We start from the raw sequence: 25,492 nt of genomic DNA, 5'->3' as shown, positions 1-25,492 counted from the left end.
CCTGTTCTTTAAGTCAGTGTAACGCGTGTCCTTTAAGACAGCGTAACGCGTGTCCTTTAAGACAGCGTAACGCGTGTCCTTTAAGACAGCGTAACGCGTGTCCTTTAAGACAGTGTGTCCTTTAAGACGGTGTGTCCTTTAAGACAGCGTAACGCGTGTCCTTTAAGACAGCGCAACGCGTGTCCTTTAAGACAGTGTGTCCTTTAAGACAGTGTGTCCTTTAAGACAGCGTAACGCGTGTCCTTTAAGACAGCCTAACGCGTGTCCTTTAAGACAGCGTAACGCGTGTCCTTTAAGACAGCGTAACGCGTGTCCTTTAAGACAGCGTAACGCGTGTCCTTTAAGACAGCGTAACGCGTGTCCTTTAAGACAGCGCGACAGTGTGTCCTTTAAGACAGTGTGTCCTTTAAGACAGTGTGTCCTTTAAGACAGTGTGTCCTTTAAGACAGTGTGTCCTTTAAGACAGTGTGTCCTTTAAGACAGCGTAACGCGTGTCCTTTAAGACAGCGTAACGCGTGTCCTTTAAGACAGCGTAACGCGTGTCCTTTAAGACAGTGTGTCCTTTAAGACAGTGTGTCCTTTAAGACAGTGTGTCCTTTAAGACAGTGTGTCCTTTAAGACAGTGTGTCCTTTAAGACAGTGTGTCCTTTAAGACAGCGTAACGCGTGTCCTTTAAGACAGCGTAACGCGTGTCCTTTAAGACAGCGTAACGCGTGTCCTTTAAGACAGCGTAACGCGTGTCCTTTAAGACGGTGTGTCCTTTAAGACAGCGCAACGCGTGTCCTTTAAGACAGTGTGTCCTTTAAGACAGTGTGTCCTTTAAGACAGCGTAACGCGTGTCCTTTAAGACAGCGTAACGCGTGTCCTTTAAGTCAGTGTAACGCGTGTCCTTTAAGTCAGTGTGTCCTTTAAGACAGTGTGTCCTTTAAGACAGTGTGTCCTTTAAGACAGTGTGTCCTTTAAGACAGTGTGTCCTTTAAGACAGTGTGTCCTTTAAGACAGTGTGTCCTTTAAGACAGCGTAACGCGTGTCCTTTAAGACAGCGTAACGCGTGTCCTTTAAGACAGCGTAACGCGTGTCCTTTAAGACAGCGTAACGCGTGTCCTTTAAGACAGCGCAACGCGTGTCCTTTAAGACAGTGTGTCCTTTAAGACAGTGTGTCCTTTAAGACAGTGTGTCCTTTAAGACAGCGTAACGCGTGTCCTTTAAGACAGCGTAACGCGTGTCCTTTAAGACAGTGTGTCCTTTAAGACAGTGTGTCCTTTAAGACAGCGTAAAGTGTGTCCTTTAAGACGGCGTAACGCGTGTCCTTTAAGACGGCGTAACGCGTGTCCTTTAAAACAGTGTGTCCTTTAAGACAGCGTAACGCGTGTCCTTTAAAACAGTGTGTCCTTTAAGACAGCGTAACGCGTGTCCTTTAAGACAGTGTAACGCGTGTCCTTTAAGACAGCGTAACGCGTGTCCTTTAAGACAGCGTAACGCGTGTCCTTTAAGACAGCGCAACGCGTGTCCTTTAAGACAGTGTGTCCTTTAAGACAGTGTGTCCTTTAAGACAGCGTAACGCGTGTCCTTTAAGACAGCGTAACGCGTGTCCTTTAAGACAGCGTAACGCGTGTCCTTTAAGACAGTGTGTCCTTTAAGACAGTGTGTCCTTTAAGACGGCGTAAAGCGTGTCCTTTAAGACGGCGTAACGCGTGTCCTTTAAGACGGCGTAACGCGTGTCCTTTAAGACAGCGTAACGCGTGTCCTTTAAGTCAGCCTAACGCGTGTCCTTTAAGACAGCCTAACGCGTGTCCTTTAAGACAGCCTAACGCGTGTCCTTTAAGACAGCGTAACGCGTGTCCTTTAAGACAGCGTAACGCGTGTCCTTTAAGACAGCGTAACGCGTGTCCTTTAAGACAGCGCAACGCGTGTCCTTTAAGACAGCGCGACAGTGTGTCCTTTAAGACAGTGTGTCCTTTAAGACAGTGTGTCCTTTAAGACAGTGTGTCCTTTAAGACAGCGTAACGCGTGTCCTTTAAGACAGCGTAACGCGTGTCCTTTAAGACAGCGTAACGCGTGTCCTTTAAGACAGTGTGTCCTTTAAGACAGTGTGTCCTTTAAGAAAGTGTGTCCTTTAAGACAGTGTGTCCTTTAAGACAGTGTGTCCTTTAAGACAGCGTAACGCGTGTCCTTTAAGACAGCGTAACGCGTGTCCTTTAAGACAGCGTAACGCGTGTCCTTTAAGACAGCGTAACGCGTGTCCTTTAAGTCAGCGTAACGCGTGTCCATTAAGTCAGTGTAAAGCACACGTGTCCTTTAAGACAGCGTAAAGCCTGTCCTTTAAGACAGCGTAACGCGTGTCCTTTAAGACAGTGTGTCCTTTAAGACAGTGTGTCCTTTAAGACAGCGTAAAGCGTGTCCTTTAAGACAGCGTAACGCGTGTCCTTTAAGACGGTGTGTCCTTTAAGACAGCGTAACGCGTGTCCTTTAAGACGGTGTGTCATTTAAGACAGCGTAAAGCGTGTCCTTTAAGACAGCGTAACGCGTGTCCTTTAAGACAGCGTAACGCGTGTCCTTTAAGACAGCGTAACGCGTGTCCTTTAAGACAGCGTAACGCGTGTCCTTTAAGACAGTGTGTCCTTTAAGACAGCGTAACGCGTGTCCTTTAAGTCAGCGTAACGCGTGTCCTTTAAGTCAGTGTAAAGCACACGTGTCCTTTAAGACAGCGTAAAGCCTGTCCTTTAAGTCAGCGTAAAGCCTGTCCTTTAAGTCAGCGTAACGCCTGTCCTTTAAGTCAGCGTAACGCGTGTCCTTTAAGACAGTGTGTCCTTTAAGACAGTGTGTCCTTTAAGACAGTGTGTCCTTTAAGACAGTGTGTCCTTTAAGACAGTGTGTCCTTTAAGACAGCGTAACGCGTGTCCTTTAAGACAGCGTAACGTGTGTCCTTTAAGACAGTGTGTCCTTTAAGACAGTGTGTCCTTTAAGACAGTGTGTCCTTTAAGACAGTGTGTCCTTTAAGACAGCGTAAAGCGTGTCCTTTAAGACAGTGTAACGCGTGTCCTTTAAGTTAAAGTAATAAAAGAATAAATTGTCTCTTTTCTCTAAATCGGTTTAAATCAAGGACATTTCAGAACATGTTTGATAAAGAGCCAGTCGCACCTCAGGGTTTATGAAGTCCAAGAATGTTTCTCCAAATATTCAAAATCATCTGCAAAACAAAACCAGCGTTTAACGTTTCACGTAGACAACGATTCTTTTCATATTTGATTTTCTGGCTTTATATGAAATGAGACAAAAAGACATGATTTGTGTCATTTCCTCTTCAGAAACTCGGGCTTGTCGGGCCAGAGGTGCACTTTGACTTCAGATTGAGTCAGAGCCCAGTGCGAGTCATCACAGAGAGGAACAGGACGAGTCTGGAGAGTTTCAACAGAAGATTCTCAGAACCACGTCACAGTTGAGTGTTTTTGTGGCTCGGAGGGAGAGGACTTTCTAACCAGGATTAATCAAACTAATGTGAATGAAGATAATTGTACTCTAGCTGTGTTTGTGACGGGGGAAATGTCAGAGCAGGCTTTAAAGACTCAATTTACTATGATATGTGTCCTTTAAGTCAGTGTAACGCGTGTTCTTTAAGACAGCGTGTCCTTTAAGACAGTGTGTCCTTTAAGTCAGTGTAACGCCTGTTCTTTAAGTCAGTGTAACGCGTGTCCTTTAAGACAGCGTAACGCGTGTCCTTTAAGACAGCGTAACGCGTGTCCTTTAAGACGGTGTGTCCTTTAAGACAGCGCAACGCGTGTCCTTTAAGACAGTGTGTCCTTTAAGACAGTGTGTCCTTTAAGACAGCGTAACGCGTGTCCTTTAAGACAGTGTAACGCGTGTCCTTTAAGTCAGTGTAACGCGTGTCCTTTAAGTCAGTGTGTCCTTTAAGTCAGTGTGTCCTTTAAGACAGTGTCCTTTAAGACAGTGTGTCCTTTAAGACAGTGTGTCCTTTAAGACAGCGTAACGCGTGTCCTTTAAGACAGCGTAACGCGTGTCCTTTAAGACAGCGCAAAGCGTGTCCTTTAAGACAGCGCAACGCGTGTCCTTTAAGACAGTGTGTCCTTTAAGACAGTGTGTCCTTTAAGAGTGTCCTTTAAGACAGCGTAACGCGTGTCCTTTAAGACAGCGTAACGCGTGTCCTTTAAGACAGCGTAACGCGTGTCCTTTAAGACAGCGTAACGCGTGTCCTTTAAGACAGCGCAACGCGTGTCCTTTAAGACAGCGCGACAGTGTCCTTTAAGACAGTGTGTCCTTTAAGACAGTGTGTCCTTTAAGACAGTGTGTCCTTTAAGACAGTGTGTCCTTTAAGACAGCGTAACGCGTGTCCTTTAAGACAGTGTGTCCTTTAAGACAGCGTAACGCGTGTCCTTTAAGACAGCGTAACGCGTGTCCTTTAAGACAGCGTAACGCGTGTCCTTTAAGACAGCGTAACGCGTGTCCTTTAAGACAGCGTAACGCGTGTCCTTTAAGACAGCGTAACGCGTGTCCTTTAAGACAGCGTAACGCGTGTCCTTTAACACAGCGCAACGCGTGTCCTTTAAGACAGTGTGTCCTTTAAGACAGTGTGACCTTTAAGACAGTGTGTCCTTTAAGACAGTGTGTCCTTTAAGACAGCGTAACGCGTGTCCTTTAAGACAGCGTAACGCGTGTCCTTTAAGACAGCGTAACGCGTGACCTTTAAGACAGCGTAACGCGTGTCCTTTAAGACAGTGTAACGCGTGTCCTTTAAGACAGTGTGTCCTTTAAGACAGTGTGTCCTTTAAGACAGCGTAAAGCGTGTCCTTTAAGACAGCGTAACGCGTGTCCTTTAAGACAGCGTAACGCGTGTCCTTTAAGACAGCGTAACGCGTGTCCTTTAAGTCAGCGTAAAGCACACGTGTCCTTTAAGACAGCGTAAAGCCTGTCCTTTAAGACAGCGTAAAGCGTGTCCTTTAAGACAGCGTAACGCGTGTCCTTTAAGACAGCGTAACGCGTGTCCTTTAAGACAGCGTAACCCGTGTCCTTTAAGACAGCGTAAAGCGTGTCCTTTAAGACAGCGTAACGCGTGTCCTTTAAGACAGCGTAACGCGTGTCCTTTAAGACAGCGTAACGCGTGTCCTTTAAGACAGCGTAACGCGTGTCCTTTAAGACAGCGTAACGCGTGTCCTTTAAGACAGCGTAACGCGTGTCCTTTAAGACAGCGTAACGCGTGTCCTTTAAGACAGCGTAACGCGTGTCCTTTAAGACAGCGTAACACGTGTCCTTTAAGACAGTGTGTCCTTTAAGACAGTGTAACGCGTGTCCTTTAAGACAGTGTGTCCTTTAAGACAGTGTAACGCGTGTCCTTTAAGACAGCGTAACGCGTGTCCTTTAAGTCAGCGTAACGCGTGTCCTTTAAGTCAGTGTAAAGCACACGTGTCCTTTAAGACAGCGTAAAGCCTGTCCTTTAAGTCAGCGTAAAGCCTGTCCTTTAAGTCAGCGTAACGCCTGTCCTTTAAGTCAGCGTAACGCGTGTCCTTTAAGACAGTGTGTCCTTTAAGACAGTGTGTCCTTTAAGACAGTGTGTCCTTTAAGACAGTGTGTCCTTTAAGACAGTGTGTCCTTTAAGACAGCGTAACGCGTGTCCTTTAAGACAGCGTAACGCGTGTCCTTTAAGACAGTGTGTCCTTTAAGACAGTGTGTCCTTTAAGACAGTGTGTCCTTTAAGACAGCGTAAAGCGTGTCCTTTAAGACAGTGTAACGCGTGTCCTTTAAGTTAAAGTAATAAAAGAATAAATTGTCTCTTTTCTCTAAATCGGTTTAAATCAAGGACATTTCAGAACATGTTTGATAAAGAGCCAGTCGCACCTCAGGGTTTATGAAGTCCAAGAATGTTTCTCCAAATATTCAAAATCATCTGCAAAACAAAACCAGCGTTTAACGTTTCACGTAGACAACGATTCTTTTCATATTTGATTTTCTGGCTTTATATGAAATGAGACAAAAAGACATGATTTGTGTCATTTCCTCTTCAGAAACTCGGGCTTGTCGGGCCAGAGGTGCACTTTGACTTCAGATTGAGTCAGAGCCCAGTGCGAGTCATCACAGAGAGGAACAGGACGAGTCTGGAGAGTTTCAACAGAAGATTCTCAGAACCACGTCACAGTTGAGTGTTTTTGTGGCTCGGAGGGAGAGGACTTTCTAACCAGGATTAATCAAACTAATGTGAATGAAGATAATTGTACTCTAGCTGTGTTTGTGACGGGGGAAATGTCAGAGCAGGCTTTAAAGACTCAATTTACTATGATATGTGTCCTTTAAGTCAGTGTAACGCGTGTTCTTTAAGACAGCGTGTCCTTTAAGACAGTGTGTCCTTTAAGTCAGTGTAACGCCTGTTCTTTAAGTCAGTGTAACGCGTGTCCTTTAAGACAGCGTAACGCGTGTCCTTTAAGACAGCGTAACGCGTGTCCTTTAAGACGGTGTGTCCTTTAAGACAGCGCAACGCGTGTCCTTTAAGACAGTGTGTCCTTTAAGACAGTGTGTCCTTTAAGACAGCGTAACGCGTGTCCTTTAAGACAGTGTAACGCGTGTCCTTTAAGTCAGTGTAACGCGTGTCCTTTAAGTCAGTGTGTCCTTTAAGTCAGTGTGTCCTTTAAGACAGTGTCCTTTAAGACAGTGTGTCCTTTAAGACAGTGTGTCCTTTAAGACAGCGTAACGCGTGTCCTTTAAGACAGCGTAACGCGTGTCCTTTAAGACAGCGCAAAGCGTGTCCTTTAAGACAGCGCAACGCGTGTCCTTTAAGACAGTGTGTCCTTTAAGACAGTGTGTCCTTTAAGAGTGTCCTTTAAGACAGCGTAACGCGTGTCCTTTAAGACAGCGTAACGCGTGTCCTTTAAGACAGCGTAACGCGTGTCCTTTAAGACAGCGTAACGCGTGTCCTTTAAGACAGCGCAACGCGTGTCCTTTAAGACAGCGCGACAGTGTCCTTTAAGACAGTGTGTCCTTTAAGACAGTGTGTCCTTTAAGACAGTGTGTCCTTTAAGACAGTGTGTCCTTTAAGACAGCGTAACGCGTGTCCTTTAAGACAGTGTGTCCTTTAAGACAGCGTAACGCGTGTCCTTTAAGACAGCGTAACGCGTGTCCTTTAAGACAGCGTAACGCGTGTCCTTTAAGACAGCGTAACGCGTGTCCTTTAAGACAGCGTAACGCGTGTCCTTTAAGACAGCGTAACGCGTGTCCTTTAACACAGCGCAACGCGTGTCCTTTAAGACAGTGTGTCCTTTAAGACAGTGTGACCTTTAAGACAGTGTGTCCTTTAAGACAGTGTGTCCTTTAAGACAGCGTAACGCGTGTCCTTTAAGACAGCGTAACGCGTGTCCTTTAAGACAGCGTAACGCGTGACCTTTAAGACAGCGTAACGCGTGTCCTTTAAGACAGTGTAACGCGTGTCCTTTAAGACAGTGTGTCCTTTAAGACAGTGTGTCCTTTAAGACAGCGTAAAGCGTGTCCTTTAAGACAGCGTAACGCGTGTCCTTTAAGACAGCGTAACGCGTGTCCTTTAAGACAGCGTAACGCGTGTCCTTTAAGTCAGCGTAAAGCACACGTGTCCTTTAAGACAGCGTAAAGCCTGTCCTTTAAGACAGCGTAAAGCGTGTCCTTTAAGACAGCGTAACGCGTGTCCTTTAAGACAGCGTAACGCGTGTCCTTTAAGACAGCGTAACCCGTGTCCTTTAAGACAGCGTAAAGCGTGTCCTTTAAGACAGCGTAACGCGTGTCCTTTAAGACAGCGTAACGCGTGTCCTTTAAGACAGCGTAACGCGTGTCCTTTAAGACAGCGTAACGCGTGTCCTTTAAGACAGCGTAACGCGTGTCCTTTAAGACAGCGTAACGCGTGTCCTTTAAGACAGCGTAACGCGTGTCCTTTAAGACAGCGTAACACGTGTCCTTTAAGACAGCGTAACGCGTGTCCTTTAAGACAGCGTAACACGTGTCCTTTAAGACAGTGTGTCCTTTAAGACAGTGTAACGCGTGTCCTTTAAGACAGTGTGTCCTTTAAGACAGTGTAACGCGTGTCCTTTAAGACAGCGTAACGCGTGTCCTTTAAGTCAGCGTAACGCGTGTCCTTTAAGTCAGTGTAAAGCACACGTGTCCTTTAAGACAGCGTAAAGCCTGTCCTTTAAGTCAGCGTAAAGCCTGTCCTTTAAGTCAGCGTAACGCCTGTCCTTTAAGTCAGCGTAACGCGTGTCCTTTAAGACAGTGTGTCCTTTAAGACAGTGTGTCCTTTAAGACAGTGTGTCCTTTAAGACAGTGTGTCCTTTAAGACAGTGTGTCCTTTAAGACAGCGTAACGCGTGTCCTTTAAGACAGCGTAACGCGTGTCCTTTAAGACAGTGTGTCCTTTAAGACAGTGTGTCCTTTAAGACAGTGTGTCCTTTAAGACAGCGTAAAGCGTGTCCTTTAAGACAGTGTAACGCGTGTCCTTTAAGTTAAAGTAATAAAAGAATAAATTGTCTCTTTTCTCTAAATCGGTTTAAATCAAGGACATTTCAGAACATGTTTGATAAAGAGCCAGTCGCACCTCAGGGTTTATGAAGTCCAAGAATGTTTCTCCAAATATTCAAAATCATCTGCAAAACAAAACCAGCGTTTAACGTTTCACGTAGACAACGATTCTTTTCATATTTGATTTTCTGGCTTTATATGAAATGAGACAAAAAGACATGATTTGTGTCATTTCCTCTTCAGAAACTCGGGCTTGTCGGGCCAGAGGTGCACTTTGACTTCAGATTGAGTCAGAGCCCAGTGCGAGTCATCACAGAGAGGAACAGGACGAGTCTGGAGAGTTTCAACAGAAGATTCTCAGAACCACGTCACAGTTGAGTGTTTTTGTGGCTCGGAGGGAGAGGACTTTCTAACCAGGATTAATCAAACTAATGTGAATGAAGATAATTGTACTCTAGCTGTGTTTGTGACGGGGGAAATGTCAGAGCAGGCTTTAAAGACTCAATTTACTATGATATGTGTCCTTTAAGTCAGTGTAACGCGTGTTCTTTAAGACAGCGTGTCCTTTAAGACAGTGTGTCCTTTAAGTCAGTGTAACGCCTGTTCTTTAAGTCAGTGTAACGCGTGTCCTTTAAGACAGCGTAACGCGTGTCCTTTAAGACAGCGTAACGCGTGTCCTTTAAGACGGTGTGTCCTTTAAGACAGCGCAACGCGTGTCCTTTAAGACAGTGTGTCCTTTAAGACAGTGTGTCCTTTAAGACAGCGTAACGCGTGTCCTTTAAGACAGCGTAACGCGTGTCCTTTAAGACAGCGTAACGCGTGTCCTTTAAGACAGCGCAACGCGTGTCCTTTAAGACAGTGTGTCCTTTAAGACAGTGTGTCCTTTAAGAATGTGTGTCCTTTAAGACAGTGTGTCCTTTAAGACAGCGTAACGCGTGTCCTTTAAGACAGCGTAACGCGTGTCCTTTAAGACAGTGTGTCCTTTAAGACAGTGTGTCCTTTAAGACAGTGTGTCCTTTAAGACGGTGTGTCCTTTAAGACGGTGTGTCCTTTAAGACAGCGTAACGCGTGTCCTTTAAGACAGCGTAACGAGTGTCCTTTAAGACGGTGTGTCCTTTAAGACAGCGTAACGCGTGTCCTTTAAGACAGCGTAACGCGTGTCCTTTAAGACAGCGTAACGCGTGTCCTTTAAGACGGTGTGTCCTTTAAGACAGCGCAACGCGTGTCCTTTAAGACAGTGTGTCCTTTAAGACAGTGTGTCCTTTAAGACAGTGTGTCCTTTAAGACAGCGTAAAGTGTGTCCTTTAAGACGGCGTAACGCGTGTCCTTTAAGACAGCGTAACGCGTGTCCTTTAAAACAGTGTGTCCTTTAAGACAGCGTAACGCGTGTCCTTTAAGACAGTGTAACGCGTGTCCTTTAAGACAGCGTAACGCGTGTCCTTTAAGACAGCGTAACGCGTGTCCTTTAAGTCAGTGTGTCCTTTAAGACAGTGTGTCCTTTAAGACAGTGTGTCCTTTAAGACAGTGTGTCCTTTAAGACAGTGTGTCCTTTAAGACAGCGTAACGCGTGTCCTTTAAGACAGCGTAACGCGTGTCCTTTAAGACAGCGTAACGCGTGTCCTTTAAGACAGCGTAACGCGTGTCCTTTAAGACAGCGCAACGCGTGTCCTTTAAGACAGTGTGTCCTTTAAGACAGTGTGTCCTTTAAGAATGTGTGTCCTTTAAGACAGTGTGTCCTTTAAGACAGCGTAACGCGTGTCCTTTAAGACAGCGTAACGCGTGTCCTTTAAGACAGTGTGTCCTTTAAGACAGTGTGTCCTTTAAGACAGTGTGTCCTTTAAGACGGTGTGTCCTTTAAGACAGCGTAACGCGTGTCCTTTAAGACAGCGTAACGAGTGTCCTTTAAGACGGTGTGTCCTTTAAGACAGCGTAACGCGTGTCCTTTAAGACAGCGTAACGCGTGTCCTTTAAGACAGCGTAACGCGTGTCCTTTAAGACGGTGTGTCCTTTAAGACAGCGCAACGCGTGTCCTTTAAGACAGTGTGTCCTTTAAGACAGCGCAACGCGTGTCCTTTAAGACAGTGTGTCCTTTAAGACAGTGTGTCCTTTAAGACAGTGTGTCCTTTAAGACAGCGTAACGCGTGTCCTTTAAGACAGCGTAACGCGTGTCCTTTAAGACAGCGTAACGCGTGTCCTTTAAGAGTGTAACGCGTGTCCTTTAAGACAGTGTGTCCTTTAAGACAGTGTGTCCTTTAAGACAGCGTAACGCGTGTCCTTTAAGACAGCGTAACGCGTGTCCTTTAAGACAGCGTAACGCGTGTCCTTTAAGACAGCGTAACGCGTGTCCTTTAAGACAGCGTAACGCGTGTCCTTTAAGACAGTGTGTCCTTTAAGACAGTGTGTCCTTTAAGACGGCGTAAAGTGTGTCCTTTAAGACGGCGTAACGCGTGTCCTTTAAGACGGCGTAACGCGTGTCCTTTAAGACAGCGTAACGCGTGTCCTTTAAAACAGTGTGTCCTTTAAGACAGCGTAACGCGTGTCCTTTAAGACAGCGTAACGCGTGTCCTTTAAGACAGCGTAACGCGTGTCCTTTAAGACAGCGTAACGCGTGTCCTTTAAGACAGCGTAACGCGTGTCCTTTAAGTCAGTGTGTCCTTTAAGACAGTGTGTCCTTTAAGACAGTGTGTCCTTTAAGACAGTGTGTCCTTTAAGACAGCGTAACGCGTGTCCTTTAAGACAGCGTAACGCGTGTCCTTTAAGACAGCGTAACGCGTGTCCTTTAAGGCAACGCGTGTCCTTTAAGACAGTGTGTCCTTTAAGACAGTGTGTCCTTTAAGACAGTGTGTCCTTTAAGACAGTGTGTCCTTTAAGACAGCGTAACGCGTGTCCTTTAAGACAGCGTAACGCGTGTCCTTTAAGACAGTGTGTCCTTTAAGACAGTGTGTCCTTTAAGACAGTGTGTCCTTTAAGACGGTGTGTCCTTTAAGACAGCGTAACGCGTGTCCTTTAAGACAGCGTAACGAGTGTCCTTTAAGACGGTGTGTCCTTTAAGACAGCGTAACGCGTGTCCTTTAAGACAGCGTAACGCGTGTCCTTTAAGACGGTGTGTCCTTTAAGACAGCGCAACGCGTGTCCTTTAAGACAGTGTGTCCTTTAAGACAGTGTGTCCTTTAAGACAGCGTAACGCGTGTCCTTTAAGACAGTGTAACGCGTGTCCTTTAAGTCAGTGTAACGCGTGTCCTTTAAGTCAGTGTAACGCGTGTCCTTTAAGTCAGTGTGTCCTTTAAGTCAGTGTGTCCTTTAAGACAGTGTCCTTTAAGACAGTGTCCTTTAAGACAGTGTGTCCTTTAAGACAGTGTGTCCTTTAAGACAGCATAACGCGTGTCCTTTAAGACAGCGTAACGCGTGTCCTTTAAGACAGCGCAACGCGTGTCCTTTAAGACAGCGCAACGCGTGTCCTTTAAGACAGTGTGTCCTTTAAGACAGTGTGTCCTTTAAGACAGTGTGTCCTTTAAGACAGTGTGTCCTTTAAGACAGTGTGTCCTTTAAGACAGTGTGTCCTTTAAGACAGCGTAACGCGTGTCCTTTAAGACAGCGTAACGCGTGTCCTTTAAGACAGCGTAACGCGTGTCCTTTAAGACAGTGTGTCCTTTAAGACAGTGTGTCCTTTAAGACAGTGTGTCCTTTAAGACAGCGTAACGCGTGTCCTTTAAGACAGCGTAACGCGTGTCCTTTAAGACAGCGTAACGCGTGTCCTTTAAGACAGCGCAACGCGTGTCCTTTAAGACAGTGTGTCCTTTAAGACAGTGTGTCCTTTAAGACAGTGTGTCCTTTAAGACAGTGTGTCCTTTAAGACAGCGTAAAGTGTGTCCTTTAAGACGGCGTAACGCGTGTCCTTTAAGACAGCGTAACGCGTGTCCTTTAAGACAGTGTAACGCGTGTCCTTTAAGACAGTGTGTCCTTTAAGACAGTGTGTCCTTTAAGACAGCGTAAAGCGTGTCCTTTAAGACAGCGTAACGCGTGTCCTTTAAGACAGCGTAACGCGTGTCCTTTAAGACAGCGTAACGCGTGTCCTTTAAGTCAGCGTAAAGCACACGTGTCCTTTAAGACAGCGTAAAGCCTGTCCTTTAAGACAGCGTAAAGCGTGTCCTTTAAGACAGCGTAACGCGTGTCCTTTAAGACAGCGTAACGCGTGTCCTTTAAGACAGCGTAACCCGTGTCCTTTAAGACAGCGTAAAGCGTGTCCTTTAAGACAGCGTAACGCGTGTCCTTTAAGACAGCGTAACGCGTGTCCTTTAAGACAGCGTAACGCGTGTCCTTTAAGACAGCGTAACGCGTGTCCTTTAAGACAGCGTAACGCGTGTCCTTTAAGACAGCGTAACGCGTGTCCTTTAAGACAGCGTAACGCGTGTCCTTTAAGACAGCGTAACGCGTGTCCTTTAAGACAGCGTAACACGTGTCCTTTAAGACAGTGTGTCCTTTAAGACAGTGTAACGCGTGTCCTTTAAGACAGTGTGTCCTTTAAGACAGTGTAACGCGTGTCCTTTAAGACAGCGTAACGCGTGTCCTTTAAGTCAGCGTAACGCGTGTCCTTTAAGTCAGTGTAAAGCACACGTGTCCTTTAAGACAGCGTAAAGCCTGTCCTTTAAGTCAGCGTAAAGCCTGTCCTTTAAGTCAGCGTAACGCCTGTCCTTTAAGTCAGCGTAACGCGTGTCCTTTAAGACAGTGTGTCCTTTAAGACAGTGTGTCCTTTAAGACAGTGTGTCCTTTAAGACAGTGTGTCCTTTAAGACAGTGTGTCCTTTAAGACAGCGTAACGCGTGTCCTTTAAGACAGCGTAACGCGTGTCCTTTAAGACAGTGTGTCCTTTAAGACAGTGTGTCCTTTAAGACAGTGTGTCCTTTAAGACAGCGTAAAGCGTGTCCTTTAAGACAGTGTAACGCGTGTCCTTTAAGTTAAAGTAATAAAAGAATAAATTGTCTCTTTTCTCTAAATCGGTTTAAATCAAGGACATTTCAGAACATGTTTGATAAAGAGCCAGTCGCACCTCAGGGTTTATGAAGTCCAAGAATGTTTCTCCAAATATTCAAAATCATCTGCAAAACAAAACCAGCGTTTAACGTTTCACGTAGACAACGATTCTTTTCATATTTGATTTTCTGGCTTTATATGAAATGAGACAAAAAGACATGATTTGTGTCATTTCCTCTTCAGAAACTCGGGCTTGTCGGGCCAGAGGTGCACTTTGACTTCAGATTGAGTCAGAGCCCAGTGCGAGTCATCACAGAGAGGAACAGGACGAGTCTGGAGAGTTTCAACAGAAGATTCTCAGAACCACGTCACAGTTGAGTGTTTTTGTGGCTCGGAGGGAGAGGACTTTCTAACCAGGATTAATCAAACTAATGTGAATGAAGATAATTGTACTCTAGCTGTGTTTGTGACGGGGGAAATGTCAGAGCAGGCTTTAAAGACTCAATTTACTATGATATGTGTCCTTTAAGTCAGTGTAACGCGTGTTCTTTAAGACAGCGTGTCCTTTAAGACAGTGTGTCCTTTAAGTCAGTGTAACGCCTGTTCTTTAAGTCAGTGTAACGCGTGTCCTTTAAGACAGCGTAACGCGTGTCCTTTAAGACAGCGTAACGCGTGTCCTTTAAGACGGTGTGTCCTTTAAGACAGCGCAACGCGTGTCCTTTAAGACAGTGTGTCCTTTAAGACAGTGTGTCCTTTAAGACAGCGTAACGCGTGTCCTTTAAGACAGCGTAACGCGTGTCCTTTAAGACAGCGTAACGCGTGTCCTTTAAGACAGCGCAACGCGTGTCCTTTAAGACAGTGTGTCCTTTAAGACAGTGTGTCCTTTAAGAATGTGTGTCCTTTAAGACAGTGTGTCCTTTAAGACAGCGTAACGCGTGTCCTTTAAGACAGCGTAACGCGTGTCCTTTAAGACAGTGTGTCCTTTAAGACAGTGTGTCCTTTAAGACAGTGTGTCCTTTAAGACGGTGTGTCCTTTAAGACGGTGTGTCCTTTAAGACAGCGTAACGCGTGTCCTTTAAGACAGCGTAACGAGTGTCCTTTAAGACGGTGTGTCCTTTAAGACAGCGTAACGCGTGTCCTTTAAGACAGCGTAACGCGTGTCCTTTAAGACAGCGTAACGCGTGTCCTTTAAGACGGTGTGTCCTTTAAGACAGCGCAACGCGTGTCCTTTAAGACAGTGTGTCCTTTAAGACAGTGTGTCCTTTAAGACAGTGTGTCCTTTAAGACAGCGTAAAGTGTGTCCTTTAAGACGGCGTAACGCGTGTCCTTTAAGACAGCGTAACGCGTGTCCTTTAAAACAGTGTGTCCTTTAAGACAGCGTAACGCGTGTCCTTTAAGACAGTGTAACGCGTGTCCTTTAAGACAGCGTAACGCGTGTCCTTTAAGACAGCGTAACGCGTGTCCTTTAAGTCAGTGTGTCCTTTAAGACAGTGTGTCCTTTAAGACAGTGTGTCCTTTAAGACAGTGTGTCCTTTAAGACAGTGTGTCCTTTAAGACAGCGTAACGCGTGTCCTTTAAGACAGCGTAACGCGTGTCCTTTAAGACAGCGTAACGCGTGTCCTTTAAGACAGCGTAACGCGTGTCCTTTAAGACAGCGCAACGCGTGTCCTTTAAGACAGTGTGTCCTTTAAGACAGTGTGTCCTTTAAGAATGTGTGTCCTTTAAGACAGTGTGTCCTTTAAGACAGCGTAACGCGTGTCCTTTAAGACAGCGTAACGCGTGTCCTTTAAGACAGTGTGTCCTTTAAGACAGTGTGTCCTTTAAGACAGTGTGTCCTTTAAGACGGTGTGTCCTTTAAGACAGCGTAACGCGTGTCCTTTAAGACAGCGTAACGAGTGTCCTTTAAGACGGTGTGTCCTTTAAGACAGCGTAACGCGTGTCCTTTAAGACAGCGTAACGCGTGTCCTTTAAGACAGCGTAACGCGTGTCCTTTAAGACGGTGTGTCCTTTAAGACAGCGCAACGCGTGTCCTTTAAGACAGTGTGTCCTTTAAGACAGCGCAACGCGTGTCCTTTAAGACAGTGTGTCCTTTAAGACAGTGTGTCCTTTAAGACAGTGTGTCCTTTAAGACAGCGTAACGCGTGTCCTTTAAGACAGCGTAACGCGTGTCCTTTAAGACAGCGTAACGCGTGTCCTTTAAGAGTGTAACGCGTGTCCTTTAAGACAGTGTGTCCTTTAAGACAGTGTGTCCTTTAAGACAGCGTAACGCGTGTCCTTTAAGACAGCGTAACGCGTGTCCTTTAAGACAGCGTAACGCGTGTCCTTTAAGACAGCGTAACGCGTGTCCTTTAAGACAGCGTAACGCGTGTCCTTTAAGACAGTGTGTCCTTTAAGACAGTGTGTCCTTTAAGACGGCGTAAAGTGTGTCCTTTAAGACGGCGTAACGCGTGTCCTTTAAGACAGCGTAACGCGTGTCCTTTAAAACAGTGTGTCCTTTAAGACAGCGTAACGCGTGTCCTTTAAGACAGCGTAACGCGTGTCCTTTAAGACAGCGTAACGCGTGTCCTTTAAGACAGCGTAACGCGTGTCCTTTAAGTCAGTGTGTCCTTTAAGACAGTGTGTCCTTTAAGACAGTGTGTCCTTTAAGACAGTGTGTCCTTTAAGACAGTGTGTCCTTTAAGACAGCGTAACGCGTGTCCTTTAAGACAGCGTAACGCGTGTCCTTTAAGACAGCGTAACGCGTGTCCTTTAAGGCAACGCGTGTCCTTTAAGACAGTGTGTCCTTTAAGACAGTGTGTCCTTTAAGACAGTGTGTCCTTTAAGACAGTGTGTCCTTTAAGACAGCGTAACGCGTGTCCTTTAAGACAGCGTAACGCGTGTCCTTTAAGACAGTGTGTCCTTTAAGACAGTGTGTCCTTTAAGACAGTGTGTCCTTTAAGACGGTGTGTCCTTTAAGACAGCGTAACGCGTGTCCTTTAAGACAGCGTAACGAGTGTCCTTTAAGACGGTGTGTCCTTTAAGACAGCGTAACGCGTGTCCTTTAAGACAGCGTAACGCGTGTCCTTTAAGACGGTGTGTCCTTTAAGACAGCGCAACGCGTGTCCTTTAAGACAGTGTGTCCTTTAAGACAGTGTGTCCTTTAAGACAGCGTAACGCGTGTCCTTTAAGACAGTGTAACGCGTGTCCTTTAAGTCAGTGTAACGCGTGTCCTTTAAGTCAGTGTAACGCGTGTCCTTTAAGTCAGTGTGTCCTTTAAGTCAGTGTGTCCTTTAAGACAGTGTCCTTTAAGACAGTGTCCTTTAAGACAGTGTGTCCTTTAAGACAGTGTGTCCTTTAAGACAGCATAACGCGTGTCCTTTAAGACAGCGTAACGCGTGTCCTTTAAGACAGCGCAACGCGTGTCCTTTAAGACAGCGCAACGCGTGTCCTTTAAGACAGTGTGTCCTTTAAGACAGTGTGTCCTTTAAGACAGTGTGTCCTTTAAGACAGTGTGTCCTTTAAGACAGTGTGTCCTTTAAGACAGTGTGTCCTTTAAGACAGCGTAACGCGTGTCCTTTAAGACAGCGTAACGCGTGTCCTTTAAGACAGCGTAACGCGTGTCCTTTAAGACAGTGTGTCCTTTAAGACAGTGTGTCCTTTAAGACAGTGTGTCCTTTAAGACAGCGTAACGCGTGTCCTTTAAGACAGCGTAACGCGTGTCCTTTAAGACAGCGTAACGCGTGTCCTTTAAGACAGCGCAACGCGTGTCCTTTAAGACAGTGTGTCCTTTAAGACAGTGTGTCCTTTAAGACAGTGTGTCCTTTAAGACAGTGTGTCCTTTAAGACAGCGTAAAGTGTGTCCTTTAAGACGGCGTAACGCGTGTCCTTTAAGACAGCGTAACGCGTGTCCTTTAAAACAGTGTGTCCTTTAAGACAGCGTAACGCGTGTCCTTTAAGACAGTGTAACGCGTGTCCTTTAAGACAGCGTAACGCGTGTCCTTTAAGACAGCGTAACGCGTGTCCTTTAAGTCAGTGTGTCCTTTAAGACAGTGTGTCCTTTAAGACAGTGTGTCCTTTAAGACAGTGTGTCCTTTAAGACAGTGTGTCCTTTAAGACAGCGTAACGCGTGTCCTTTAAGACAGCGTAACGCGTGTCCTTTAAGACAGCGTAACGCGTGTCCTTTAAGACAGCGCAACGCGTGTCCTTTAAGACAGTGTGTCCTTTAAGACAGTGTGTCCTTTAAGAATGTGTGTCCTTTAAGACAGTGTGTCCTTTAAGACAGCGTAACGCGTGTCCTTTAAGACAGCGTAACGCGTGTCCTTTAAGACAGTGTGTCCTTTAAGACAGTGTGTCCTTTAAGACAGTGTGTCCTTTAAGACGGTGTGTCCTTTAAGACAGCGTAACGCGTGTCCTTTAAGACAGCGTAACGAGTGTCCTTTAAGACGGTGTGTCCTTTAAGACAGCGTAACGCGTGTCCTTTAAGACAGCGTAACGCGTGTCCTTTAAGACGGTGTGTCCTTTAAGACAGCGCAATGCGTGTCCTTTAAGACAGTGTGTCCTTTAAGACAGTGTGTCCTTTAAGACAGTGTGTCCTTTAAGACAGCGTAACGCGTGTCCTTTAAGACAGCGTAACGCGTGTTCTTTAAGACAGCGTAACGCGTGTCCTTTAAGAGTGTAACGCGTGTCCTTTAAGACAGTGTGTCCTTTAAGACAGTGTGTCCTTTAAGACAGTGTGTCCTTTAAGACAGTGTGTCCTTTAAGACAGTGTGTCCTTTAAGACAGCGTAACGCGTGTCCTTTAAGACAGCGTAACGCGTGTCCTTTAAGACAGCGTAACGCGTGTCCTTTAAGACAGCGTAACGCGTGTCCTTTAAGACAGCGTAACGCGTGTCCTTTAAGACAGCGTAACGCGTGTCCTTTAAGACAGCGTAACGCGTGTCCTTTAAGACAGCGTAACGCGTGTCCTTTAAGACAGTGTGTCCTTTAAGACAGTGTGTCCTTTAAGACAGTGTGTCCTTTAAGACAGTGTGTCCTTTAAGACGGCGTAAAGTGTGTCCTTTAAGACGGCGTAACGCGTGTCCTTTAAGACAGCGTAACGCGTGTCCTTTAAGACAGCGTAACGCGTGTCCTTTAAAACAGTGTGTCCTTTAAGACAGCGTAACGCGTGTCCTTTAAGACAGCGTAACGCGTGTCCTTTAAGACAGTGTGTCCTTTAAGTCAGTGTGTCCTTTAAGACAGTGTGTCCTTTAAGACAGCGTGTCCTTTAAGACAGCGTGTCCTTTAAGACAGTGTGTCCTTTAAGACAGCGTAACGCGTGTCCTTTAAGACAGCGTAACGCGTGTCCTTTAAGACAGCGTAACGCGTGTCCTTTAAAACAGCGTAACGCGTGTCCTTTAAGACAGCGCAACGCGTGTCCTTTAAGACAGTGTGTCCTTTAAGACAGTGTGTCCTTTAAGACAGTGTGTCCTTTAAGACAGCGTAACGCGTGTCCTTTAAGACAGCGTAACGCGTGTCCTTTAAGACAGTGTGTCCTTTAAGACAGTGTGTCCTTTAAGACAGTGTGTCCTTTAAGACAGTGTGTCCTTTAAGACGGTGTGTCCTTTAAGACAGCGTAACGCGTGTCCTTTAAGCCAGCGCAACGCGTGTCCTTTAAGACAGTGTGTCCTTTAAGACAGTGTGTCCTTTAAGACAGTGTGTCCTTTAAGACAGCGTAACGCGTGTCCTTTAAGACAGCGTAACGCGTGTCCTTTAAGACAGCGTAACGCGTGTCCTTTAAGACAGTGTGTCCTTTAAGACAGTGTGTCCTTTAAGACAGTGTGTCCTTTAAGACGGCGTAAAGTGTGTCCTTTAAGACGGCGTAACGCGTGTCCTTTAAGACAGCGCAACGCGTGTCCTTTAAGACAGTGTGTCCTTTAAGACAGTGTGTCCTTTAAGACAGTGTGTCCTTTAAGACAGCGTAACGCGTGTCCTTTAAGACAGCGCAACGCGTGTCCTTTAAGACAGTGTGTCCTTTAAGACAGTGTGTCCTTTAAGACAGTGTGTCCTTTAAGACAGCGTAACGCGTGTCCTTTAAGACAGCGTAACGCGTGTCCTTTAAGACAGCGTAACGCGTGTCCTTTAAGACAGTGTGTCCTTTAAGACAGTGTGTCCTTTAAGACAGTGTGTCCTTTAAGACGGCGTAAAGTGTGTCCTTTAAGACGGCGTAACGCGTGTCCTTTAAGACGGCGTAACGCGTGTCCTTTAAGACAGCGTAACGCGTGTCCTTTAAGACAGCCTAACGCGTGTCCTTTAAGACAGCGTAACGCGTGTCCTTTAAGACAGCGTAACGCGTGTCCTTTAAGACAGCGTAACGCGTGTCCTTTAAGACAGCGTAACGCGTGTCCTTTAAGACAGCGCAACGCGTGTCCTTTAAGACAGCGCGACAGTGTCCTTTAAGACAGTGTGTCCTTTAAGACAGTGTGTCCTTTAAGACAGTGTGTCCTTTAAGACAGCGTAACGCGTGTCCTTTAAGACAGTGTGTCCTTTAAGACAGCGTAACGCGTGTCCTTTAAGACAGCGTAACGCGTGTCCTTTAAGACAGCGTAACGCGTGTCCTTTAAGACAGCGTAACGCGTGTCCTTTAAGACAGCGTAACGCGTGTCCTTTAAAACAGCGTAACGCGTGTCCTTTAAGACAGCGCAACGCGTGTCCTTTAAGACAGTGTGTCCTTTAAGACAGTGTGTCCTTTAAGACAGTGTGTCCTTTAAGACAGCGTAACGCGTGTCCTTTAAGACAGCGTAACGCGTGTCCTTTAAGACAGTGTGTCCTTTAAGACAGTGTGTCCTTTAAGACAGTGTGTCCTTTAAGACGGTGTGTCCTTTAAGACAGCGTAACGCGTGTCCTTTAAGCCAGCGTAACGAGTGTCCTTTAAGACGGTGTGTCCTTTAAGACAGCGTAACGCGTGTCCTTTAAGACAGCGTAACGCGTGTCCTTTAAGATGGTGTGTCCTTTAAGACAGCGCAACGCGTGTCCTTTAAGACAGTGTGTCCTTTAAGACAGTGTGTCCTTTAAGACAGCGTAACGCGTGTCCTTTAAGACAGTGTAACGCGTGTCCTTTAAGTCAGTGTAACGCGTGTCCTTTAAGTCAGTGTGTCCTTTAAGTCAGTGTGTCCTTTAAGACAGTGTCCTTTAAGACAGCGTAACGCGTGTCCTTTAAGACAGCGTAACGCGTGTCCTTTAAGACAGCGCAACGCGTGTCCTTTAAGACAGCGCAACGCGTGTCCTTTAAGACAGTGTGTCCTTTAAGACAGTGTGTCCTTTAAGACAGTGTGTCCTTTAAGACAGCGTAACGCGTGTCCTTTAAGACAGCGTAACGCGTGTCCTTTAAGACAGCGTAACGCGTGTCCTTTAAGACAGTGTGTCCTTTAAGACAGTGTGTCCTTTAAGACGGCGTAAAGTGTGTCCTTTAAGACGGCGTAACGCGTGTCCTTTAAGACAGCGTAACGCGTGTCCTTTAAGACAGCCTAACGCGTGTCCTTTAAGACAGCGTAACGCGTGTCCTTTAAGACAGCGTAACGCGTGTCCTTTAAGACAGCGTAACGCGTGTCCTTTAAGACAGCGTAACGCGTGTCCTTTAAGACAGCGCAACGCGTGTCCTTTAAGACAGCGCGACAGTGTCCTTTAAGACAGTGTGTCCTTTAAGACAGTGTGTCCTTTAAGACAGTGTGTCCTTTAAGACAGCGTAACGCGTGTCCTTTAAGACAGTGTGTCCTTTAAGACAGCGTAACGCGTGTCCTTTAAGACAGCGTAACGCGTGTCCTTTAAGACAGCGTAACGCGTGTCCTTTAAGACAGCGTAACGCGTGTCCTTTAAGACAGCGTAACGCGTGTCCTTTAAGACAGCGTAACGCGTGTCCTTTAAGACAGCGTAACGCGTGTCCTTTAAGACAGCGCAACGCGTGTCCTTTAAGACAGCGTGTCCTTTAAGACAGTGTGACCTTTAAGACAGTGTGTCCTTTAAGACAGTGTGTCCTTTAAGACAGTGTGTCCTTTAAGACAGCGTAACGCGTGTCCTTTAAGACAGCGTAACGCGTGTCCTTTAAGACAGCGTAACGCGTGTCCTTTAAGACAGCGTAACGCGTGTCCTTTAAGACAGCGTAACGCGTGTCCTTTAAGACAGTGTGTCCTTTAAGACAGTGTGTCCTTTAAGACAGTGTGTCCTTTAAGACAGCGTAAAGCGTGTCCTTTAAGACAGCGTAACGCGTGTCCTTTAAGACAGCGTAACGCGTGTCCTTTAAGACAGCGTAACGCGTGTCCTTTAAGTCAGCGTAACGCGTGTCCTTTAAGTCAGCGTAAAGCACACGTGTCCTTTAAGACAGCGTAAAGCCTGTCCTTTAAGACAGCGTAAAGCGTGTCCTTTAAGACAGCGTAACGCGTGTCCTTTAAGACAGCGTAACGCGTGTCCTTTAAGACAGCGTAACGCGTGTCCTTTAAGACAGCGTAACGCGTGTCCTTTAAGACAGTGTGTCCTTTAAGACAGTGTGTCCTTTAAGACAGCGTAACGCGTGTCCTTTAAGACAGCGTAACGCGTGTCCTTTAAGACAGCGTAACGCGTGTCCTTTAAGACAGCGTAACGCGTGTCCTTTAAGACAGTGTGTCCTTTAAGACAGTGTGTCCTTTAAGACAGTGTGTCCTTTAAGACAGCGTAACGCGTGTCCTTTAAGACAGCGTAACGCGTGTCCTTTAAGACAGCGTAACGCGTGTCCTTTAAGACAGTGTGTCCTTTAAGACAGTGTGTCCTTTAAGACAGTGTGTCCTTTAAGACAGTGTGTCCTTTAAGACAGTGTGTCCTTTAAGACAGTGTGTCCTTTAAGACAGCGTAACGCGTGTCCTTTAAGACAGCGTAACGCGTGTCCTTTAAGACAGCGTAACGCGTGTCCTTTAAGACAGCGTAACGCGTGTCCTTTAAGACAGCGTAACGCGTGTCCTTTAAGACAGCGTAACGCGTGTCCTTTAAGACAGCGTAACGCGTGTCCTTTAAGACAGCGTAACGCGTGTCCTTTAAGACAGCGCAACGCGTGTCCTTTAAGACAGTGTGTCCTTTAAGACAGTGTGTCCTTTAAGACAGTGTGTCCTTTAAGACAGCGTAAAGCGTGTCCTTTAAGACAGCGTAACGCGTGTCCTTTAAGACAGCGTAACGCGTGTCCTTTAAGACAGCGTAACGCGTGTCCTTTAAGACAGCGCAACGCGTGTCCTTTAAGACAGTGTGTCCTTTAAGACAGTGTGTCCTTTAAGACAGTGTGTCCTTTAAGACAGCGTAACGCGTGTCCTTTAAGACAGCGTAACGCGTGTCCTTTAAGACAGTGTGTCCTTTAAGACAGTGTGTCCTTTAAGACAGTGTGTCCTTTAAGACGGTGTGTCCTTTAAGACAGCGTAACGCGTGTCCTTTAAGACAGCGTAACGAGTGTCCTTTAAGACGGTGTGTCCTTTAAGACAGCGTAACGCGTGTCCTTTAAGACAGCGTAACGCGTGTCCTTTAAGACGGTGTGTCCTTTAAGACAGCGCAACGCGTGTCCTTTAAGACAGTGTGTCCTTTAAGACAGTGTGTCCTTTAAGACAGCGTAACGCGTGTCCTTTAAGACAGTGTAACGCGTGTCCTTTAAGTCAGTGTAACGCGTGTCCTTTAAGTCAGTGTGTCCTTTAAGTCAGTGTGTCCTTTAAGACAGTGTCCTTTAAGACAGTGTGTCCTTTAAGACAGCATAACGCGTGTCCTTTAAGACAGCGTAACGCGTGTCCTTTAAGACAGCGTAACGCGTGTCCTTTAAGACAGCGCAACGCGTGTCCTTTAAGACAGCGCAACGCGTGTCCTTTAAGACAGTGTGTCCTTTAAGACAGTGTGTCCTTTAAGACAGCGTGTCCTTTAAGACAGCGTAACGCGTGTCCTTTAAGACAGCGTAACGCGTGTCCTTTAAGACAGCGTAACGCGTGTCCTTTAAGACAGTGTGTCCTTTAAGACAGTGTGTCCTTTAAGACAGCGTAACGCGTGTCCTTTAAGACAGCGTAACGCGTGTCCTTTAAGACAGTGTGTCCTTTAAGACAGTGTGTCCTTTAAGACAGTGTGTCCTTTAAGACAGTGTGTCCTTTAAGACAGTGTGTCCTTTAAGACAGTGTGTCCTTTAAGACAGTGTGTCCTTTAAGACAGCGTAACGCGTGTCCTTTAAGACAGCGTAACGCGTGTCCTTTAAGACAGCGTAACGCGTGTCCTTTAAGACAGCGTAACGCGTGTCCTTTAAGACAGCGTAACGCGTGTCCTTTAAGACAGCGTAACGCGTGTCCTTTAAGACAGCGTAACGCGTGTCCTTTAAGACAGCGTAACGCGTGTCCTTTAAGACAGCGTAACGCGTGTCCTTTAAGACAGCGCAACGCGTGTCCTTTAAGACAGTGTGTCCTTTAAGACAGTGTGTCCTTTAAGACAGCGTAAAGCGTGTCCTTTAAGACAGCGTAACGCGTGTCCTTTAAGACAGCGTAACGCGTGTCCTTTAAGACAGCGTAACGCGTGTCCTTTAAGACAGCGTAAAGCATGTCCTTTAAGACAGCGTAACGCGTGTCCTTTAAGACAGTCTAACGCGTGTCCTTTAAGACAGTGTGTCCTTTAAGACAGTGTGTCCTTTAAGACAGTGTGTCCTTTAAGACAGTGTGTCCTTTAAGACAGCGTAACGCGTGTCCTTTAAGACAGTCTAACGCGTGTCCTTTAAGACAGCGTAAAGCGTGTCCTTTAAGACAGCGTAACGCGTGTCCTTTAAGACAGTGTGTCCTTTAAGACAGTGTGTCCTTTAAGACAGTGTGTCCTTTAAGACAGTGTAACGCGTGTCCTTTAAGACAGTGTAACGCGTGTCCTTTAAGTTAAAGTAATAAAAGAACAAATTGTCTCTTTTCTCTAAATCGGTTTAAATCAAGGACATTTCAGAACATGTTTGATAAAGAGCCAGTCGCACCTCAGGGTTTATGAAGTCCAAGAATGTTTCTCCAAATATTCAAAATCATCTGCAAAACAAAACCAGCGTTTAACGTTTCACGTAGACAACGATTCTTTTCATATTTGATTTTCTGGCTTTATATGAAATGAGACAAAAAGACATGATTTGTGTCATTTCCTCTTCAGAAACTCGGGCTTGTCGGGCCAGAGGTGCACTTTGACTTCAGATTGAGTCAGAGCCCAGTGCGAGTCATCACAGAGAGGAACAGGACGAGTCTGGAGAGTTTCAACAGAAGATTCTCAGAACCACGTCACAGTTGAGTGTTTTTGTGGCTCGGAGGGAGAGGACTTTCTAACCAGGATTAATCAAACTAATGTGAATGAAGATAATTGTACTCTAGCTGTGTTTGTGACGGGGGAAATGTCAGAGCAGGCTTTAAAGACTCAATTTACTATGATATGTGTCCTTTAAGTCAGTGTAACGCGTGTTCTTTAAGACAGCGTGTCCTTTAAGACAGTGTGTCCTTTAAGTCAGTGTAACGCCTGTTCTTTAAGTCAGTGTAACGCGTGTCCTTTAAGACAGCGTAACGCGTGTCCTTTAAGACAGCGTAACGCGTGTCCTTTAAGACGGTGTGTCCTTTAAGACAGCGCAACGCGTGTCCTTTAAGACAGTGTGTCCTTTAAGACAGTGTGTCCTTTAAGACAGTGTAACGCGTGTCCTTTAAGTCAGTGTAACGCGTGTCCTTTAAGTCAGTGTGTCCTTTAAGTCAGTGTGTCCTTTAAGACAGTGTCCTTTAAGACAGTGTGTCCTTTAAGACAGTGTGTCCTTTAAGACAGCATAACGCGTGTCCTTTAAGACAGCGTAACGCGTGTCCTTTAAGACAGCGTAACGCGTGTCCTTTAAGACAGCGCAACGCGTGTCCTTTAAGACAGTGTGTCCTTTAAGACAGTGTGTCCTTTAAGACAGTGTGTCCTTTAAGACAGCGTAACGCGTGTCCTTTAAGACAGCGTAACGCGTGTCCTTTAAGACAGTGTGTCCTTTAAGACAGTGTGTCCTTTAAGACAGTGTGTCCTTTAAGACGGCGTAAAGTGTGTCCTTTAAGACGGC

General features: G+C 46.0%; 5 non-coding genes across 5 annotated transcripts; all 5 read right to left on the bottom strand.

The window, feature by feature from the left end:
• Nucleotides 1–3,297: 3,297 nt before the first annotated feature.
• On the bottom strand, nt 3,298–3,388 carry LOC140358886 (small nucleolar RNA SNORD88). Its single transcript, XR_011926766.1, has one exon. It is a non-coding gene; the product is annotated as a small nucleolar RNA SNORD88 (small nucleolar RNA).
• Nucleotides 3,389–6,006: 2,618 nt separating this feature from the next.
• Nucleotides 6,007–6,097, bottom strand: LOC140358885 (small nucleolar RNA SNORD88). Its single transcript, XR_011926765.1, has one exon. It is a non-coding gene; the product is annotated as a small nucleolar RNA SNORD88 (small nucleolar RNA).
• Nucleotides 6,098–8,715: 2,618 nt separating this feature from the next.
• On the bottom strand, nt 8,716–8,806 carry LOC140358884 (small nucleolar RNA SNORD88). The gene has a single exon (XR_011926764.1). It is a non-coding gene; the product is annotated as a small nucleolar RNA SNORD88 (small nucleolar RNA).
• A 4,879-nt stretch (nt 8,807–13,685) lies between these two features.
• On the bottom strand, nt 13,686–13,776 carry LOC140358883 (small nucleolar RNA SNORD88). Its single transcript, XR_011926763.1, has one exon. It is a non-coding gene; the product is annotated as a small nucleolar RNA SNORD88 (small nucleolar RNA).
• Nucleotides 13,777–24,559: 10,783 nt separating this feature from the next.
• Nucleotides 24,560–24,650, bottom strand: LOC140358882 (small nucleolar RNA SNORD88). Its single transcript, XR_011926762.1, has one exon. It is a non-coding gene; the product is annotated as a small nucleolar RNA SNORD88 (small nucleolar RNA).
• Nucleotides 24,651–25,492: the final 842 nt, after the last annotated feature.

Source organism: Eucyclogobius newberryi, unplaced genomic scaffold (assembly GCF_026437365.1).
Source record: "Eucyclogobius newberryi isolate DKJ021-1_F unplaced genomic scaffold, fEucNew1.0.hap1 SCAF_13, whole genome shotgun sequence".
NCBI lineage: Eukaryota > Metazoa > Chordata > Actinopteri > Gobiiformes > Gobiidae > Eucyclogobius > Eucyclogobius newberryi.
This window is presented reverse-complemented; position numbering and strand designations above follow the sequence as displayed.